Source organism: Scylla paramamosain, chromosome 5 (assembly GCF_035594125.1).
Source record: "Scylla paramamosain isolate STU-SP2022 chromosome 5, ASM3559412v1, whole genome shotgun sequence".
NCBI lineage: Eukaryota > Metazoa > Arthropoda > Malacostraca > Decapoda > Portunidae > Scylla > Scylla paramamosain.
In genome coordinates this window covers 11,616,692-11,638,575 of record NC_087155.1, presented here as the reverse complement: position 1 = coordinate 11,638,575, position 21,884 = coordinate 11,616,692, and the positions used below count along the sequence as shown (strand labels likewise).

General features: G+C 51.7%; 1 long non-coding RNA gene across 3 annotated transcripts in view; it reads right to left on the bottom strand.

Moving 5' to 3' along the window:
- LOC135100529 (uncharacterized) overlaps window positions 1–21,884 on the bottom strand; it is a 164,260-nt gene that overhangs the window by 64,125 nt on the left and 78,251 nt on the right. The window lies entirely within an intron of this gene.

The following is a 21,884-nucleotide window of genomic DNA, read 5'->3' as shown; positions in this document are numbered from 1 at the left end:
AAGTTGGTCATTTTTCCGCACAACTTCACAAGACTCAGTCGGCCGCGGGTCCTCCGAGGGAAGCGCTGGCGAAGCCTGGCGGCGGCCTCTCTCTCGCCTTCAAGTAATTTAATTTCCCCATGTAATTAAGATACTTGCGTGTGCTTATCCTGAGAGGCCTTGCTTGGGTCAGGGAAGTGGGATCGTGCTTTGTTTCTTTAGATTTGCAATTAAGGTTGACGTTTTGGGTGTATAAGCTGGTGGATAAGCTGGCGAATAAGCCTGAGTGTGGTGGTGGTGGTGGTGGTGGTGGCGACGGTGGCGGTGGTGGTGGTGCAGGGAAGGGCAATGAAAGCGTGACGGGAGCAGCAAGGAGCAAGGAAGGCAGGCATACCGGGGAACAACTCTCCTGTGCAACAACAACTGCGCTTGGAGTGGAGGAAGAGAAAAACACTCCTTAAAGTGAAAAAAAAGCAGCAAGCTCAAGAAATAAAATAAAACAGCAGTATTCTAAGAGAGAGAGAGAGAGAGAGAGAGAGAGAGAGAGACGGAAATACTGAATATACAAGTCCGAAATTTAACACAAATGGACCATTCAGCAAGTTTCATCATACACCCTCAACAATTTATATTAATTAATCGCAGAACGGAGAACTCTGCCCAACCTGAAGCTACAAGAAAAAAATACTGAACACACACATAAAAAAAAAAAAAACGGACGTTGTTTGAACAAATTCAGATTTTCTACACTTTTCTGTGCCACACCAGTGCTGGCCGTACATTCATCTTTTGTTATTTTTTGCCCCAACTTCTGTGTTTTATGGACGTTGGGAGCGAACCTGCATGAGAGAGAGAGAGAGAGAGAGAGAGAGAGAGAGAGAGAGAGAGAGAGAGAGAGAGAGAGAGAGAGAGAATTTCAATATTTTGAGAGAAACACGGGCTTCGGCGTTTTCATTTGCTTCCAATCGCAGTTGTCAGTAGGACGAGATCGAAGTTTCAAGGGAACACCACTTTTCAACACTATTCATTTATCTATTTCATCTATTTCATTTATGACTTTTCGGAGCGGGAGAGATGCGCACTTGTTTTCACCCCTTTTACCGCGTGCCTTGTCATTATGTTTATATACTGAACACGTTATTCCGGAATTTATTGCATTTATTTATTTACATCGGTACATTTCGGGACAATCGTGCGGAGGAAGAGGAGGAGAGGAAGAGGCAGCCAGAATCCACCAACTCGGACAGGGAGGGAATTAATTATAACTTTACGAAAAAGAAGTGAATTGGTGGCTACGAGGTGGTGGTGGTAGTGGTAGTGGTGATGGAGGGAGAGGGAGAGGCAGAGAGAGAGAGAGAAAGAGAGAGGGACGGATGGAAGAAGAAAGAGAAGGAGAGAAAGAGGGGAGGTAACATCTTGACGGAGGGAGAGGGAAGGGAAGGGTAAGGGACGGGTCAGCTTGCCGGCAACAGTCCTCGGCATCCCTCAGTCAGGAAAGTTTGGTGAGTTTGAGTCTGGACGCCTTGAATAAAGACTCGTGCCGCCGCCCTCATTCTTCAGCCTGAGCCCCAGAAAGCTGCTCGCCCTTAATGAATGTACCCAGCGTATAAATAAACACACGACCCGTAAATACGTAGATCTGCACACACACACACACACACACACACACACACACACACACACACACACACACACACAAACAGGAAATGAGAGTCGTATATACGTAAACACGAATCACAGTCAGTCATTCAGCATCACAACAGACTCGCAAATTTTCCCATCTATGTATCTATTAATCCGGCCAGCCAACTATTTGATTGCAGCTCTCTCGTTATTTATGTACTGCCCGTCTATCTGTCAGCTAAATATAACTATGATTATATACGTACATGTGTATGCTGTATATCCATGCAATTCCAGTATATTTCCCCACCCCTCTCCCTCCCTGTCTGTATTCATTGCGCTTGTCATTCTGTAAGCGTCAGCCTGTCTGCCTGGCTTCAGTATGTACACTACGAGCAATATTTTTACCTCTCCGCTTCCCACCTGAGATCACATTACGTCCGTGGATATCGCGGTGTACCTGACTGACTGAGTGTTGTATTTCAGAAAGTTAGTGACGTAGCTTGGACATATTATACCCTCACTAACAGGAGGAAGACAGAGGCGGACAGACAGGGAAGCAATTCATTACTTTCCACACGCAGACACGCTCAGCATCCACTATACTACCTCGTAACGACGTCTTACAATTTGATTTATACTTTGACGTGTATAAATGTATGTCTTGTTTTTGCGAGAGTGTGTGTGTGTGTGTGTGTGTGTGTGTGTGTGTGTGTGTGTGTGTGTGTGTGTGTCGGTGCGTGTACGTGTTTAGTTATTAGCCAGACGTCCCTGCGTGTTTGCTGTCTTCTTATGAGCGTGTGCCTCCATGTTTGTTTATGCACGTGTCTGTCTTAGCGCGCATGTCTGTAACTACGCTCCCGCCGTCTTGTCCCTGTCACCAAGCTGCCTCATACTTACCCGCAGCGACTCGCACGCCTCATCCTGTCCCTGGGGAAGAGAGAGAGAGAGAGAGAGAGAGAGAGAGAGAGAGAGAGAGAGAGAGAGAGAGAGGAGAGAGAGAGAGAGCAATGTCTAGGTTAATCAACCAGAAAACTCCCTCCCACATCCTTCGAGCGTCCTGATGGTGGTGATGGAGGTAGTGGTGGTGATGGTGTTGATGGTGATCGCATTGTTCGGGACAGAGACAGTAGTAACAGTCCAGTGAGGGTGATGGTGCAGACGCTGCAGTGATGGTGGTGCGGTGGTAGTGGTTGTGGTGGTAGTGGCGGTGATGGTGGTGATCGCAGTGGTGTGGACAGACTTGTGGGTGATGGTGCAGTGATAGTGATGGTGGCGGTTGAGGTGGGGGTGGAAATGGTAGTGGTCAGTGAGGGGGAGGGGGAAGGAGGGGGGAGGTAAGGCTGCATGTCTTCCGGCCGCTCCTCCGCCGTCTTGTCGAGGGAATATCTGAGTCGCCTTTTTTTTTTTTATTGGCCGTGAGGTAACCAGCGTCACCTGTCTCTCCCAATTACGTTCGTGCGCCGGCGGTGTGGTCTGCTTCACGTCCCTGTGGCCAGATGTCCCAAAAGCTAGAAATTCTCCTCCTCCTCCTCCTCCTCCTCCTCCTCCTACTCCTCCTCCTCCTCCTCCTCCCCCCCCTCCTCTTCCTTCTCCTCACCTTCCTGCTACTGCTACTACTACCACCACTGCTACGCCCTCTCCACTTTCCCTGATGAATAAACAAACTCCCTTCCTTCTCTTCCTGTACCCCTGCATTTCCCCTCCTCTTCTTCCGCCGTCCTTCGTATCTCACTTTTATCTCTGTATCTGTTGAGTCTTCCTCCGCCCCCGCCGTCCCCGCCGCCCCTGCCTCCCGTACATGCTGCTCCTGCAAGTTAGATTGGGTTCGTCTGGCAGCGGGCGATGTTTTCCGAACCAGCGGATTGAGAGAAGCGGTCGGGATGTCTGCTGCTGCACCAATACCACCAGCACCACCAGCACCACCACCACCACCACCACTAACTCCACCTCCTCTTCCACTACGCTTTCGCGCCTCTCCTGCTGCTGCTGTCAGGCCAACGCAACCACCGCCTGCCTTTCTGCTACTTACTGAGTGCCTGCTGCTGTTTGAACCCGCTTCCCTCCTGCTTCTGTATGTGTTGTTGGCATTATTGCACTGCAGTTGTTTGGCAAGTCATTCTACGTCGTGTAGTCTTCCCAGCGTTACTATGACTGTCGGTTTCGTTATATTGTATCTCTTCTTGTTCGTTCTTTCTTTCTCCTCTCGAATATTCTGCACTTCTAGGCTTCGTTTTTCCATACTCATTCTCTTCGTTCTCCTTTTTGCTGCGATGCTGCCACAGCCCGCCGTGCCGTCATCTCCGCCTCCACCTCCTCCTCCTGGACGCTCAGCCTCAGAACCAAATTACACGAAAGGGACGGGGAAAATTGCAAAGTTTGGCAGCGCGGGCGAGGTTCTACATGACTGGCCAGGATAAGAGGTAGATGTCGCTGGCTGGCCGCGGCGTGAGACAGTTTATGATAATATGTCTGAGTCTGGACTGTGGAGTATGGAGGAGGAGGAGCAGGGGATGGTGGAGGAGGAGGGGATGGTGGAGAAGGTGATGGAGGTGGTGGTGGTATTGGTGGTGGTAATGATGGTAAAAAGAGGAGGAGGAGGAAAAAGGAGAAGGAGGAAGAGGAAGAGGAGGAAGAGGAGGAGGAGGAAGAGAAGAAGAAGAAGAAGAAGAAGAAGAAGAAGAAGAAGAAGAAGAAGAAGAAGAAGAAGAAGAAGAAGAAGAAGAAGAAGAAGAAGAAGAAGAAGAAGAAGAAGAAGAAGAAGAAGAAGAAGGAGGAGGAGGAGGAGGAGGAGGAGGAGAAAAGACCATAAAATATAAAGAAAAGAGAGGACACAAAGAGGATGCAAAAGATGTAGACGAGGAACAAGGAAAAGAGAGAAGGACCAAAAGCATCAAGGAAGAGAGAGAACAAAAAAATAACTAAAGCGAGAGATAGAGAGGAGAAAGGAGAGGAGACGGAACGTGACAGCCAGACTTTATTGCTCGTTTGAAGGCTGCAACACCGCCGCCTGCACCACCACGTGACACTCAACTCTCGTCTCTCCCGTAAGTCGTTCATTCTCCCACATCCATACCCATCACTCTCTCACTCGGTGCTACTCAACTTAATGGTTACTATTCTCTCTTAAGTATATATGAAAAACCACATGTACGCTTAAAAATTATTAAAAGACTCCTTCCAATTTCCTTCTAAGCGACGGTGCTTCCCCCTCCCTCCCTCACCGTTCCCCTCTCCAGCCCTTCCCCTTGCTGTGTCCCCAAAAGTCAAGATAATAGAATTTAGAATGGAGCACTTTTTCATAATTTTACGAAGGCTAAAGTTCAAAAGATTCCTCCAAATTGCGGCTCACGGGCAGCCCTTCTGGTCGACGGGGAAACCTAACCTGTGTGGATGGGCTTCAGTGGGCCAGGAGTGCGGCGAGGGTTTCACGGCTGACTGCAGGACGGGGAGAGGAGGGGAATGAGGGGGAGAAGGGGGACACCAATCGCACATGTCCTCGGTAATGAAACAGAGTCCTGAACTTGACAAAAACGCAGTCCGCACTTCTTGAATTATCACTGTGTCCGGAGCGCCTCCAGTCCGACATTTTTCTTGAGAGAGTTGGTTGGTGAACAAGGGATCTGCTGCAGACTCCATCTGAGGCGGGCCGTCACGCATTTGTTGAAGGCGGTGCACTCAAAATGACGATAATGCTAAGTGCTGGTCGTGGTCCGCCTCTTATGCTCTCCTCAGTTCCTCGGATCAAGGCACTGAGAGCCCACTCAGTCCTCCACACGTCCCCTAATGGCCCCGTCACCGCCACAGGAGTGTCTTAACGTGCATCGTGTCCCCATCCTGCTAATATTCGTATCTCAATTTTTTGGACAAAGTTTTTTTATCTCTGTGGGAAAAAAGCCATACACATCACACATTCTTCACATGCTTCGGGGATGAAAACTGCTGGTAAAAGTGAAGTGAAAGCGACAAGACAAAAACCCTCACGCCAGCAAAACATTCCTATTTTCTGCCTCAGTTTTAGCTTTGGGCAACAGCCAAGTGGAACTGATTTGAACACCGCCCTACACATCAATCCACGCTTCATTGCCCTCCCAGCAGCCTTCTCTCCCACTCGCCCCTATCCCGCTAAGGCCTCGGCCCCGCCCCGTCCCGCCCCGCCCCGCCCAGGCACCTCATCATGCCACGGGTAACTCCAGGGGACTACTGAGGCGGAGACTTCATTCATTACCCAACACGAGCCAATGCCCAAACTCCCTCCACAAGCGCCTATCCTTCCCCGCCCCGCCAAACCGCACATACCAAAAAACAGCGGGTCCTGTATCCGCCTCCTCCTCCTGCCCCACCTCCCTCTGCTGCCCACACGTCCTCATCCACTTAGTTTTTGGTGCAGAGGCGGACGAAAGGAATAGAGGGAGGGACAGGGGGACGCCACAGGGAGAGGGGCGGAGCAGGGATAGTGTGTGCGGCCAACCAGATGGAAAATTTCGGGAGTGATCGGGCAATTAACCGGAGACGCTGACGGAGTAATGAATGGAAGCTGCGAGTCGCCTCCAGCTTAACTCAACGCGTCTCGGCGGATCCCCAGCCATTGTGTCTCAAGGCTTCACGCGGCGTCCTCGACTTCATATGATTTGTAGTGGGGCTGATCTGGGATGAGGACATAGAGGAGGGAGGGACGGAGGACAGGGAAGAGGAGGGGAGCGATCCCTTACACAATAGGAGGAGGTAGTCGAGCGGGGAAGGAGACGGGGGATGAGAAGTGGATAAGGTTAGTTATGAGGGGAGATAAGGCTGGAAGAAAGTGGTTGAGGGGATGGATGCTGTAAAAGAGACGGTAAAAGGGAGCAGAGCAAAGAAGACGCTGTAGGGAGAGGATGAATGGAGGAGAAAAGGAAACAAGATGCAATATCAGTGTAGGGAGAAGAGGGAAGGGAAGGTGGAAAGTGCGAAAAACCATGACTCTTCAGAACAGCGGAATGCGCATAGATATAAGAGAGAGAGAGAGAGAGAGAGAGAGAGAGAGAGAGAGAGAGAGAGAGAGAGAGAGAGAGAGAGAGAGAGAGAGAGAGAGAGAGAGAGAGAGAGAGAGATAGAGAGAGATGCGGGAGGGGTTGGGGGTTATGCAGGGAGGGGTGAAGGGAGAGAAGAGGAGGGACTGCCTGAGGGCCAAGACAATGAAGCAAGTGAGGCGTGACGTGCGCTTCCAGACCCCAGCAGAACGCACCTCAACACGCCTCGCCAACCCTCCCACACCCTGCCCTGCCTCACCCCTTCCCTGCCTCACCCCTGCCCTGCCTCCCACACCTCAACACGCCTCGCCAACCCTCCCACACCCTGTCCTGCCTCACCCCTTCCCTGCCTCCCACACCTCCAACAAGCCTCGCCAAACCTCCCACAACCCTGCCCTGCCTCACCCCTCCCCTGTCTCAGCCCTTCCCACACCTCCAAACGCCGCCTCAGACCTCCCTCACAACTTCCCCCCATTGTCTCACCTCCTCCCAGACTCTCTCTCTCTCTCTCTCTCTCTCTCTCTCTCTCTCTCTCTCTCTCTCTCTCTCTCTCTCTCTCTCTCTCTCTCTCTCTCTCTCTCTCTCTCTCCTGCTCACTCCAAGTTCATTTTTATTATTCTTGTTCACATCCATTACTAACTCATGTTCTTTGGCCTTTCATTCCCCTTGATTGCTTCCATTACCAGCTCCACTTGATTCCCTGAAGTCCCCTTTCTTTCCCTCCCGTTCCCATCGCTTCTTCCTCGCCCCTACAATCCCTCACCCTCTCCATCTCCTCAGCCTTCCTGTTCTATGAAGACTCTTGTGGCCACTTATTCTTGTCCGAAAATCAAGTTTGCCTCGCTTTATTTTTGCATTTTTGGATTGATTATTTGGTGGTTCAGTCTCTCTCATCTCTCTCTCTCTCTCTCTCTCTCTCTCTCTCTCTCTCTCTCTCTCTCTCTCTCTCTCTCTCTCTGACCGTTTTTTTTTAACTCTCTCTCTCTCTCTCTCTCTCTCTCTCTCTCTCTCTCTCTCTCTCTCTCTCTCTCTCTCTCTCTCTCTCTCTCTCTCTCTCTCTCTCTCTCTCTCTCTCTCTCTCTCTCTCTGACCGTTTTTTTTTTTTTAACAATGTCTTTTCTTTTCTTTGCAGGTAAGAACGGAAGATGAAACAGCCGCCAATAAGTACATGAATGAAGGTAGAGTAAACCCGCTCTCTCTCTCTCTCCTCTCTCTCTCTCCTCTTCTCTCTCTCTCTCTCTCTCTCTCTCTCTCTCTCTCTCTCTCTCTCTCTCTCTCTCTCTCTCTCTCTCTCATTACTCCTTCACATCCCATGCATTCCTTCTCCCTTTCTTTTGCTCGCCAGCGTCTTCTCTTCCTCCTCTCGTATTACTCATTAGTATTCCTCATCACTCCAGCATGTTCCTTGGTATTCTTCCTTACTCCTTACTCCATCCCTCAACCTACAGTCGTTGTCACTGCTGCCCATTTCTCTCTCTCTCTCTCTCTCTCTCCTCTCTCTCTCTCTCTCTCTCTCTCTCTCCTCTCTCTCTCTCTCTCTCTCTCTCTCTCCAGCATCCCAAAAGGTCGCCCGCCGCACCACCGGAGCCACAATGTGCAGTCTATATTCCCCCATTCCCTTGTAATTATACGTGGTGCCGACCCAGGTCTTTCTGTAACACTGGTTTCTCATTTTCTTTCATTAAAGAACAATTATAGAATCAGGAAACCTTTCATCTTCGTGGTTTCTTGATTTTGTTAGTTTATTATTCTCTTCGTTCTGCATCTTCTGTTCCTACCACTTCTTTGAGGCTGATTCTCCTTCCTGCTGGTACTTCTTACTCCGTGCGAGCCATATTAAAAATTTACAAATGGCAGCGTGTAGCAAATGACACTAAGAGGATATTCCCAGTCCACGGCTGCCAGCACATTATACAAAAGCTGAGCACGCCGGCCGTAAGTTACAACCCAGCTCTCAGACCGCCAGACAGGGCGGCCGGCAGACAGGCAAGAGTGTATCTGGAGCTTGCGAGAGACGCCGCGCCAGGAACCTGATGCACCACCACGGCTTGAGCACAGCCCGACGGCCGGCAGTATAGCAGATATATGCCTCCGCCCGACAGTGTGCGGGGCGTATAACATCCGATCCTGCAGCCAGGGAGGCATAACCCCTGCCGGAGAATGGGCACTGGCGGTGCTTACTCCAAGTGCTGGACGCTGAGAGTCAAGATACTGCTAATGTGTGGCACCAACCACTGCAACCACCACTGTGAATTATCTCCACCTTCACCATCACCAATCACCACCACCACCACCACCACTTCCAGGTATCACCAACAGCACCACAACCAGCACCATCACCACTGGCACTACCAGAGAGAGAGAGAGAGAGAGAGAGAGAAAAGAGAGAGAGAGAGAGAGAGAGAGAAAAAAAGAAATAAAGGAAAGGCGCGGCACGAGGAGCTTGTCGCTGTTGGAGGCGGTGGTGTCATATCCAGCACAGCCTCGCCTGCAGCCTCGTTCGTTGAATAGATACTGTACAAGACAAGCGGCGCGGCGCTCCTCACAGGCCTACAAAGAGCGCCGCGAGAATTTTGATTGCGTGCCATGGTGTACATCGCTCGGACGTTACTGTCCTTCTCCCTACGGTTACTCTTCGTATTTTTTATATGTACTTGCCTCTTTTCCCATTCCTCACCTCGCTCTTGTTCTATTTTCCTCTGGCCACAGCCGCTGCTCTCCCGCCTTGTCATTCGCTTCCCATCTCTTGTCTTCCTGTCTCCACTCTGGTGCAATTTCACCCGACCTATCAGCTGACTTTTCACTTCCTCTCCTTGTCTGATCATCCCCGAACCGTTTACCAATTTAAGACCTTCAGGTGAATGAATACCTTTTTCCTTCTTTATTGTAAGACACCTGGCCGCCCTCTCTCTCTCTCCCCTCGCCAACCCCCTTCCGCCGTCGTCCCTCCCTCCGCGTCCGTCTGCTAGTCGTCGTGTCCCTAAGTGTCGACGTAACTCCACCGATAAGTTGGAGGAACAAGCCCAGTCTTCCTTTTGGGTCCCTTAATTGGCCCGAGTAACCCTCTCCGCCTTCTCTGTTTCACGTCCTGTGTTCGTTGTGTCCAAGGAAGCCTTTCCTTTCTCGCCCACCGCCCCCCACGGCTCCTCCTCCTCCTCCTCCTCCTCCTCCTCCTCCTCCTCCTCCTCCTCCTCCTCCTTGCCTCCCCTTCCCCCCCTTGGCTCTGCCGGTCGTTAGGATTCTTTCTGTCACAGTGGCAAAATATTGAACTCAATAATCTTCAAACGCTTCAATTTTAACTGCTTATTAGTTTACGACTCAAGGAGGTAGAAACACAAGAAACACACGAGAGAGAGAGAGAGAGAGAGAGAGAGAGAGAGAGAGAGAGAGAGAGAGAGAGAGAGAGAGAGAGAGAGAGAGAGAGAGAGTTTTTTTCAGATCACAAGATTAGTTTAGCAAGTACTGGTCAGGACCTCAAGGTGATCGGGTCCTGTTGTGCCTTGTCCAGAGTGCTTGGTAACGACCGCAGGGACGGGAGGGGCGGGAGGGGCGTGGCGAGGCACGGGATGGCTCATTGGCAGAATATGGACTCTGCACAGTGCAGATTATTCATCCTTAGAAATTCGTCTTCTCAAGACTCCGCACTGGATTAAGAATACAGTGGATTCTGCGACTGTTACCAATCCTTTCACTCCACATCCCACATCTACCCCAGGAAGGCATCCCTCTCCTCCCCGCCGCCCTCACGTGGAGCAAATGTTTCCTCAGCACGAGAGGTCTTGCACGCCTTTTCACACTTGAGTGACACAAGCCAAGTATCGAATTTCCTCTGAAAATAAACCCGATACCTCCTGCATTCCTCCACGTCAGCCTGAAAACTAAAATCCGAAAAATCCCTGGATGACGCAGCAAGGATTGTATGGGAGACACTCAGAGCGGCAGGGTGTGGGAGGAGGGTGTCGGAGCAGTATCAGGTTTACTCGTACCCTGCTACGTTGTCTCCCAGGGAGCTCGTCCGTGTCATCTTCCTTGAGTGCGTACCCTGCTCATAATGAATTGCGCCGCCCTTCAGCTGCAGTTCATCACGGTGGTTGATATGAAGCGCCCCCGCACTCTCTTCATGGTCCCGACAGCTCGGCTACTGTGCAGTGCAGGGTCGGGCGAGGACGCTCAACGGCCTTGTTTGCCTCGTCTTATTAACAAATAGCAATTGAAACGGATCGGCGGCTTTCTCAAGAGCAGTGGATGGAAGCTGATAGGCCGCCAGACGTTCACACTCCTTCCACCTCCCCTCCAGCGAAACAGAGCTGGATCAGCATTAATCCAATTCTCGCTACCTTGAAAACCGTCTTCTGGCGCCGTAATCCTTTTAAGGGCGAAGGGAATCGAACTGCCGCATAACTCATCGCTGATCTTGATAAGAACGTGGCGAGGATACTGTACAGGCTCACTGGAGGTGGACGTAGCGTGTCACACTTACGGCAAGGGAAATATGAGGAAGTCAAGCGAGTTCCCCATGACGGTGATAAAAATAAAGTAAAAAGTTAAAAATATGTTCACAGTGTCTGGCAGCCGCTCGCTTCGTAAAGCTGCAACACACACGTGATTTTCGATAATTTCATCTACAGAGATCAAAAGCAAGCCGACGTACCAATATCTTTATGTGTTGCGTCTCCCTCCCTACGCGTAGTCTGACTCAGCCTCTGCCCTCTCCTCCTTTATTCAACTCAACCTTTCCCCACTCTTCCCTCTCCCTCGCCGTAGCATCTCTCCCTTATCTTGTCTAACGCAGCATCTTCCCTCCCCTGCGTTCCTTACACAATCTTTGCTCAGCACACTCACGGGAGACAATGAAGACTATCAGACACCACCAGTTGTAGGTACAAGTGGACGAACAATCCCCGGCCTTTAGATTTCATGACGGATTTAAATCACCCACCATAAGGCTTAAGTTCCAACATTAACCTTGGCACTCTTGTATGTGAGGAGCTTGTTATCTGGATCTTGAGAGACTGAATGAACTTACCCCTCACAAGTAAGTCCACTCCCTCGTCGACACTCAACAGCCCCCAGTTATCGACAGTCTGGCGTGGAGGACCCTCGAAAAACCTTGTTCTCTCACGAGCGCTCGGCATTGATTTTATCGTAATAACATGAGAATCTGATTCCGTTAGAGTTTAAAAGGCCTTGTAAATTGAATGGAAATTAATGCACGTATTTCCACAATGCTGAAAAGTTATAGGTTTGTATGTTTTCTCATTTAGAGATGTAAATTAAAGTACCAGTTAGTCGGAACAACCAGATGCCGACAGTGCGAGTGAATGCCAGACGTTAGCCGGTGTTAGCCGGTGCTGCTGGAGTGGCCCGTCTAATGTGCCGCCCTTGCTTACCCATGTTCTCCCTACCTCCATCCTTAATCGCTTCTCTTTTCACAGGCCTCCACTTCTTACTCGCTGCATCCACCTCCTCTTTCTTCTATCTGCCCTTTGGCCTCATCCATGCTCAGCTGCGCCACTCGCTTCGTCACCGCACGCAACCACACGGCCCCAGCATTGGCTAAACCCACCACTGCGCCGCCAACACCCTGCTGTCCTTCTGTGGGTGTAGTAGCGGTTGCGACGCACGTGGCCCGGGAACACAATGTATGCCGTGGAAATATTGGTGGGGACGAAGGGCGGTGAGGTTTGTGTAAAGGTTCCCATGGCGGAGGAAGGTGGCCAGCGTGCAAAGATGGAACTCGATGTAGCGTATGGCAGGAATCCAGAGAACGCTGCCTCTGTGTGGTTGTTAGCTAGTTGTGTGAACGAGTGAATGAGCGAGACTTGTGTGAGGCATGAATACGTGTATGAGTGAACGAGCTAGGCTTCAGTCATAAGTGTTAAGTGGAAGTGCGCGGCCTGGCGCCGGGAGATCACCTACCTCCAGCCTTCTGTTCACACCTTCTGTGAATAAACACCTGCACTGTTACCTGCGTTTCCTGTGCCCCTGCTGGTCAAGAGTCGAACATGGCGCAGTGAGTAGGATCAGGACAAGGCTGCAGTGGGTACGGCGCAGAATGGAGAAGCAGTTGGAGGCGCTGGCTGCCCTGCTAGCGCGACAGTCGGAGCAGAGTCAGGCTCGCGAGGAGCGTTTAACCCAGCTGCTGGAGAGAGTGGGGACACAAGCTCCCAGTCGCACCACGGCGAGCAATGAAGGCGAAACCACAGCCCGCAGCACGTCTACCCAGGGCGCGAGGTTCCCGACGTCCGCCACCATCATTCCTCACTTAACGGCGTCAGCATCTTTACGTGAGTTCGACACGTGGCGCCATAAGTTTGAAGGATACGTAACCCTCGCCAGGATAGACTGTCTCTCCCTGGCTGAGCAGAGGGCGGCACTCGCTGCTGTCCTAGACGACGAGTGGACCCGTACACTTCGCTACGGGATAAGCTTACCGAGAGACGCGGAGTTAAGAACCATCCTCGATGCAATGTGTGAGTACCTGCGAAGCCAGCGCAACATCATCATGGATAGAAGAGACTTCTACTCCCGCGTGCAAGAAACGCAAGAAGGTTTTGACGACTTTTTATGTGCTGTAAAGGAAATCGCCAATTTCTGTGACTTTTGCGACCAGTGCATAAACCATCAGCTGCGTGACAGAATTGTCGTTGGGACACGAGACGAAGTGGCTCTGAAACGCATGCTGGAAAACAAGAAACTCACCCTTGAAAACGCCATAGATATTTGCAGAGCATCAGAGAGCGCTAACCAGTGTAGTGCAGTACTAAGGGGCGGCTCTCACTCTTCGAGCCATGGTGTGAACGCTGTCTCGAACTACAGGAAGGGCAGTTTCGGGGGCTCAAGCCCCACGGGCTGTTATCGTTGTGGCAAAGATTGTCGCAGTGACAAAAGGGGATGCCAGGCAATAGATAAAGTGTGTCGTAACTGCGGGAAAAGAGGGCATTTTGCGAGTGTATGTCAGCAGACAGTGAGGAAACGACGAGGAGCTTCGAGGAGTTCCTCAACTGTCTCTCCTCATCGCGGTGCAGGCCCGAGGCGGGGAGCCAGTGCCAGTGTATACCAGCTCTTATCAGGCGTATACACAAAGACGGTGACGGCACGACCTGCGCCCCAGGTGCTCATTACCGCCACACATCCCGCTGGAAGAGACAAGATTACGTGGACTCCTGACTCTGGGGCCGAAACGACCGTTATTGGCCTCGACACGGCAACACTCCTTGGAATCCCGCCCTCCAGCTTGGCGCCCGCTGATGGTGATGGACTTTATGCTGCCGGTAATCACCCCCTCACCTGTGTAGGAACTTTCTCGTCGCACTTGCAACTGGGCGACAGGGAAGCTGAGACTGTTGTGAGCGTGGTGAAGGAGGTGAAGGGGGCGCTGCTTAGCTGGTACGATTCCATCGCTCTCGGAATCCTCCCCGAAGATTTTCCGGCTCAAATCCGACCGCTACGCAGGGAAGAACAGCACACCGGCAACAGCTCCATCAAGTACCCGACCGCCTCGCAGCCACCTCTATCTACGCCCACAGAAGTGATCAGCTGGCCTCATTCCTACGACCCAACGCCACAGCAGCGTGCGGGGCACGCTGCTGCTGTGATCAAGGCCTTTCCCAGCGTCTTCGAAGCAAAGGAAGGTTTACGTGCAATGGCTGGTGGATCCATGGCCATCGAGTTGACAGACGACGCTCGACCCTTCGCCGTAACAGCATCTCGTACAATCCCTTACAATTGGCGTGAAGAAATTAAGAGCCAGTTGGAAGAGCTGCTTAACAAGGGAATCATCGAGAGTGTGGACTACCCTACGGCATGGTGCCACCCCATCGTGCCTGTCCCAAAAAAGACATCTGGTGTAAGGCTGTGTGTTGACCTGACACGACTCAACCGTTACGTGAAGAGGCCCGTGTATCCAGTGCGCTCACCTCATGACGCCATCGCCTCGATCGGGACCGGAGCAGTTTGGTTCACCACTCTTGATGCCAAGATGGGGTATTTTCAAGTCCCCATTAGAGAAGAAGACCAGGATTTAACCTGCTTCATAACACCTTGGGGTCGGTACAAGTTTCGGCGAGCGGTTATGGGTCTCGTCTCGTCTGGAGACGAGTATAACCGTCGAGGAGACCAAGCTCTCGGCGACATACCTAACACCATCAAGATCGTGGACGACATCCTGGCCTATGACTCCACCTACAGTGCGCACTTAGCCCATGTCATTCAGATTGTGCGGCGGGTGTGACCAGCACGGCATCACTCTCAACCCACAGAAGTTTACATTCGCGGAAAGAGTGGTAGATTACTGTGGTTACTCTGTTTCTGGACAAGGCTACACGACAGACTCAAAGAAAGTTAAGGCAATCTCTGACTTCCCACGACCACAGCACATCACCGACTTACGATCATTCATGGGTCTTACAAACCAGCTTGGAAGCTTTTCTCCTGCTGTGGCTGCAGCTGCACAACCCCTCAGAGATCTCTTACGCCCGAAGAACAGTTGGTGCTGGTCTCCTAACCATGAAGAGGCGTTTGAGAAGGTGAAACAGTGTCTCGTCAGCCCACCTGTCTTGGCATACTTCGACCCATCATTACCAACGATGCTACAGACTGACGCCTCAAGGATGCACGGATTTGGATTCGTTCTCCTGCAGAAGCACAGTGACCAGTGGAAGATGGTGCAATGCGGGTCAAGATTTGTTACAGACACAGAGAGCCGCTATGCAGTAATAGAGTTGGAAATGGCTGCAATCGTCTGGGCAGTCAGGAAATGTGGCACCTACCTGAAAGGACTCCCTCACTTCGATCTAGTGCTCGACCACCGCCCGCTGATACCTCTCCTCAATAGCAAGTTGTTGGGAGAAATAGAGAACCTGCGGCTGCAGCGCATGAGGGAGAAGCTTGCTCAGTATTCTTTCACAGCAAGCTGGCAAAAGGGATCGACACACTGTGTGCCCGACGCCCTCTCACGTGCTCCAGTACAGGACCCAGTGGAGGAAGAGGATGCTGCTACTTCTGGTGACCTCGACCCTCTCCACTCAGCGGTCATCTCAGCGTTATCTGCCACCAATGAGGACGGCGTCCGCTTAGCACCACTCCAGGATCAGACTGTGGAAATGGTACGTGCCGCAGCAGCAAGAGACGGGGAGTACTGCTTGCTCAAGAACGTCATCATCGAGGGCTTCCCTGATCATTGCCACGACCTCGATCACCGCTTGCGTACGTACTGGCCGGTGCGCAGTCTGCTGGCCGTAGACGACGACCTGGTGGTTTACGGGCCGAGGCTTCTTATTCCTCACAGCCTCCGCCGAGAAACACTAGAGCGACTCCATGACAGTCATCAGGGGATGGAGCGCACCAAGCGACGGGCCCGACAAACGGTGTACTGGCCTGGTATGGACAGAGACGTTGAGAACGTCGTTTCTGGATGCTCACTATGCCGTCCACTCCTACCAAGCCAAGCCAACGAACCTCTCTGGCAGGACACGGACACACCCAGCAGGGTGTTTGAGTCAGTTTCTGCAGACTACTTCCACGCAGCAGGCCGTACATACCTCGTGTATGTAGATCGCTTGTCTGGGTGGCCTCACGTGTCTGCATGCTCACGTCCAGCATCGGCTGATCAGCTCGTTCGTGTCCTTCGGGGTGTGTTCGCCGACACGGGCGTGCCTGTTCTCCTGAGGACTGACGGTGGACCGCAGTTCACTTCTTCATCGGTACGGCGCTTCCTGGCTCGATGGGGGGTGGAGCATCGTGTATCTTCACCTCATTATCCACGCTCCAATGGTCACGCCGAGGCAGCGGTCAAGTCCGTGAAGAAGCTGATCCTCACGACCACACAGCAGGGACACCTGGACGAGGATGCGTTCGCTCGCGGGTTGCTGGAACTGCGCAACACTCCGAGGGCGGAAGGGCGATCACCAGCACAAGTCCTCTTCGGTCATCCTATGAGGTCCTGTGTCCCGGCTCATCATCGCTCATACGCTCAGCAGTGGCAGCGCGCTGCTGATGAGTGCGACGCCAAGGCAGAGCGACTGAGGAAGAAAGCGAAACTTCGCCACGACGCGTCCGCCCGTACTCTTCCTCTCCTGCACCTCGGTGGCCACGTCGACGTTCAAGATCACACGACAGGCCTCTGGGATCGCCTGGGTGTCATCGTGGCTGTTGGGCGAAGGAGAGACTACCTCATCAAGATGGGCAGCGGTCGCGTGATGTGGCGTAATAGAAGACACCTACGCCCACACAGACCTCTTGCTCCCCTTCCTGTCGAGCAGCACACCGCTCATGGCGGTGCAGCGCTTCAGCATCAGGGTCACGAGGAACACCACCATCCCGGCAGCCCGGAGCATCAGGGTAACGGGGTACACCGTGGCCGAGAGCAACCAGAGCGTCGAAGCAGCCGACAGCGTAGGGAGCCGAGACGACTGCAGGTGCGGTGGCACCGTAGCACCTACGATTAGTCGTACGTGTTCATTGTACGCTGTGTTTGTTTTGTGTATATGTACCGTGTTTTCTGTACTTCAATCATTGTAACTTTGTTTCATGTGTTACGGTAGCCATAACAAAGATAAGGAATCTTCCTTATGTCTCGGGGGAGGTGTGTGGTTGTTAGCTAGTTGTGTGAACGAGTGAATGAGCGAGACTTGTGTGAGGCATGAATACGTGTATGAGTGAACGAGCTAGGCTTCAGTCATAAGTGTTAAGTGGAAGTGCGCGGCCTGGCGCCGGGAGATCACCTACCTCCAGCCTTCTGTTCACACCTTCTGTGAATAAACACCTGCACTGTTACCTGCGTTTCCTGTGCCCCTGCTGGTCAAGAGTCGAACAGCCTCCTCCTCCTCCTCCTCCTCCTCCTCCCACCGACACTTCACTCCTCTTACTTCTGCTTCCTCCCCCGCTCCTTCCCTTCCTCCTCCTATCTCTCTCTCTTTTTCCCACAGTTCCGTTTGTTCCTTGCAGCCGTTTTTTACATTTCGCTATATATTTTTTGCCCTGCCCTCCGTGCCCGTTATTGTTGTTATTGTTCGTGTGTTATTTCCGTGTTTCGGCTCCTGTCCACCGATGTTCCTCTCTTGTCGCGGTCGTGTTATTGTTCTGTGGCGCTGCGTTCGGTTTTCTCTTTTCTTTTTCTTTTCTCTCCCGCTCTTTTTTTTATGTGGTATTTTCTTTTCTTCTTGCGCGCGTTCATCTAGCTGACAGGACCGTGGTGGTGGCGGCACGCACGCACGCACGCTAGGGCAGGTGGTGGTGCATGGTGGATAGGGTTGGTGGTGGGGGCAGTGGTGACGGTGGTGGTGGTGCATCTTGTTACCACATCGGCACAAGATATTTCATAGCAGGAAAAGAAAAAATAAAGCAAAATACTCAAAGATTCCGATTTCCCCTCAGCCTTTGCGTCCATTCATCCAGGTGGAAAAGTCGATTTCCTGGGCGCGAATCTCAAGCAGAATACGTTTTTCCGCCCCAAGACGTCGCCAGGTGCTCCCTAAGCGGAGTGGACCGAGCTCGCACCTGCACGAATTTTCCAGCAGCTGAGGTGTATAAGAGCGCTGAGGTGCCCGGCATGTGAGGCCAGCGCGGAGCGGGATGCCTGACATAGCCGTCTCCGAAACAACCATACCCACACGCCACACACACACACACACACGCACACACGCACACACACACGAGGGGACCAAACACACACACACCAAACACAAATGGGAAAGGCTTGAGGGATTATGGGCGCGGGACCTGTTGACTCTAAGCGACATTCTATTCTAATGTCCCCTCCCTTGTGTCCGGCTGCCTGTTCATCCAAGCGTCCCACGAGTCCAGTCTGGAGGCTGCCTCGGGAGCCTCACATCCCCCCCGTGGAGAGGAGCGTGATGGGGTAGCAGGAAGGGGGGATAGTTAGACATTGAGGGAGTGGAGGAGACAGGAGATGGGGTGGTGAGGGGTGAGGAGCGGGCGCAGGACAGGTGTGGCGGTGAGGGAGGCCGGACAGGTGCATGAGTGGGGGGAAGGTGGGGGAGTGGTAGATAGTGCCGCAAGAAACTCGATCAAAATGTGGTAATGTGGTGGTTCTAATTGGGTGAAGTAAATAGCATTGGTCAGATAAGAGAAAAAAATCATCGTTTGTCATCATTAACGCACAGCGAGAGAGAGAGAGAGAGAGAGAGAGAGAGAGAGAGAGAGAGAGAGAGAGAGAGAGAGAGAGAGAGAGAGAAATCCCCCAGTTATCCACTGATCCCACACCAGATACCCTAACCCTACCACCCAACCATAAAATTCTCCGCCCCAGCCCTACACGCCGCTCCCCGCACCGCCAAAACCCGCACCGCCTCCACTTTATATGAAAATCCTAAGATTACTCCAAAACTCCTTATCCGTCCCCTTCAGCCCCCCCCCCCAACCCCCCAGCCCCGCCCGGCCCCGCCCCGCCCCGCCCGTCCCTTTGCTTCAGACGATGAGGTGATAAGGAGGACTGCCGGCCTGTGTAATTACACATTGCTATAAACTGTATCTATTTGAGAGAGAGAGAGAGAGAGAGAGAGAGAGAGAGAGAGAGAGAGAGAGAGAGAGAGAGAGAGAGAGAGAGAGAGAGAGAGAGAGAGATGGCGAAGATCGATTGGAGAGAAAGACACCTCTCCGAATAATGGAAAGAAAGAAAAACAAAAAACCTGAACAAAGTGCAAGAAAGAGACAGACTCGGAGAAATATGAGTGGCTTCCATGGAAAGCCAGAAAAGTAATGACAGAATAACGGACAGAAAGATAAAGGGAACGAAAGACGATGTGGTGGGGATGACTAAGAAAGAAAGAGAAGAGGAGGAGGAGGAAGAGGAAGAGGAAGAGGAGGAGGAGGAGGAGACGGTAGGTGACCAAGTTCAAGAAAATACTGAAACACTTCCTTTTACGGTCTGTAGGTGTCAGTTACTACTTTAGCTCCCCTCCTGTGTGTGTGTGTGTGTGTGTGTGTGTGTGTGTGTGTGAGCGCAACTCTTGGTCTATCGAGGGTCATTTCTCTGGGCCGCAGGATCCCGATGGTCAATTGTCGAGGCTCTAGGACTCGATTCCCTCTGGAAGGAAACGATTCCCTTCCATTCCCTACCCTGGAGGGCCCGTGATGAAAATGGGACAAAGAAAAAGTTTACACGAAAGGGAAATAAATTTTGAAAAGGACTGGGAGGAGGAGGAGGAGGAGAAGGAGGAGGAGGAGGAGGAGAAACTTGAGAAGAAGCAAGAGGCATAGTAAAGAGAACTGTGTGAAATGTAGTAAGTGAGAGAGAAGGAACGCGACAACCAGAGAAAGAAAAGATATAAAAATGAGACCTCGATATGTGGAGGAGAAGGGTGAAAGAGAAGAAGAAGAAGAAGAAGAAGAAGAGACAGCCGGAGGGGTGTCGGGTATCAGGAACAAAAGAGGTCATGCAAGGCCAGAGACGATAAGGTATCAACCACGCCCTGTCCCCAGCAGCAGGATTTGTTTAGGGCCTGGAAGAGACAGGTGAGATGGGCGGAAGGAGGAGGAAGAGGAGGAGGAGGAGGAGGAGGAGGAGGAGGAGGAGGAGGAGGAAAGGAAAAGGAAATGGTAAGGTCAAAGAGGAAAATTTTCAAAAAAAACATTCAGAACTCAAAGATGAAACGATAGAACAGGATGAAGTGGAGGAGGAGGAGAGGAGGAAGACGAGCGAGAATGGAAGAATATTTAAGGGAACATACATACTACATACATACATACATACATACATACATATATACACACATACATACTTAAGGGAACAAAGTGCATGACCGAGAGCAGGAAACACAAAGAAAATATAAAGAAATAAGAGCACACGGAGCACACGCACAACGGCCATTTTTTCTTCCAGTCTAAAACGCATGGACCAAAAAAAAAAGTAAAAAGAAAAAGTTGACTCTGCGCTGGACAAGTTAAAGCCAAGAATTAAGATATAAATCAGAGGAGAAGCAGTCACGATCAAGAGAGAGAGAGAGAGAGAGAGAGAGAGAGAGAGAGAGAGAGAGAGAGAGAGAGAGAGAGAGAGAGAGAGGGAGGGAGAGGTCAGCGAAGGAACAAGAATGGCAGAGAAAGAAATAAGGGGTCGAGGCATTGCGATTTCTGGGCACCGGGGAGGGTTGGGCAGCGGGCGAGTGGCCATTGGGCATCGCTAGCGTGGAACTATCGGAAGACTTAATCCCATGGTCGAGGAGGAGGAGGAGGAGGAGGAGAGAAGGAAATAAAGGAGAGCCAGGAGCATGAGGAAAGAAAAAATAACACGAGAGATGAAGATGAGAAAGGAGACCAGGGGAGGTAATTGAGGTGCAAAGTCGTGGAGTCCTAGGTACACGAGGTAGTGGTGGTGATGGTGGCTCGTGGCAGGAGATGGAGGTGCTCAGGGAGTGGTACTACAGTAGAAGACACTCAGACAACTCGAGATGAAACCCCTCAGCCGGCTATAAATGAAAGCACCGTAGCCAACACATAAAAATGAATCAGTAAATAGAGTTATGCGTCGCTGAACTCATTATACAAGCGATATAAACAAGATGGGAGGGAGGTGAGAGAGAGAGAGAGAGAGAAAAAAAAAAAACGAAAGATGAGACAAATAAATAACACGTTGACGGCAGGACACCACAAGCCTTTCTTCATTCTCCTCCTGGTCCTCATAACCAACATTCCCCGCATTACCTCCACCCGCCGCCCGGAAAAATAGGCGGGCGGGAGGAGTGGAAGGAGGGAATGAAAGTGGGAAAATTGAAGTGGAGAGAGAAGGGCGAAGAGGTGGAAGGTGAGATGAGAATGGTGGACATCAAGGGAAGAACGAGGGAGATGAAGAGATAAAGAAGAAAAGAAAGAAAGTGGAGGAGAGAGGAGAAGAGACATAGATGGTATAGAGACAATCGAGAGGCGAGAGGAGGCAGGATAGCAGGAGAAGAAGGGGAAAGAGGAAGGAGGAGCGGCGAGAGAATAAGGGTCCGAAGGAGGTGAATGCAGCTGGAGGAGTGGAGTGAAGTGGAAAATGACCGGGTAATGAGTGGAGGGGGATGGGAAGGAGGCTCCACTTTAGCGATCGGGGGAGTGGGTTTGGCTATGGCCGTGTCAGGAGGGCCCGCCACAGCCTGAAAGACCCCGGCCGATCAGGTGATAGCAAGGTGAGGGAGGTGAAGAGAGAGAGAGAGAGAGAGAGAGAGAGAGAGAGAGAGAGAGAGAGAGAGAGAGAGAGAGAGAGAGAGAAATAAAAAGGAAGCCTGTCTGCCGGCCTCTCTCCTCCGTCTGACCACAAGGTAGGCACGCGGCAGG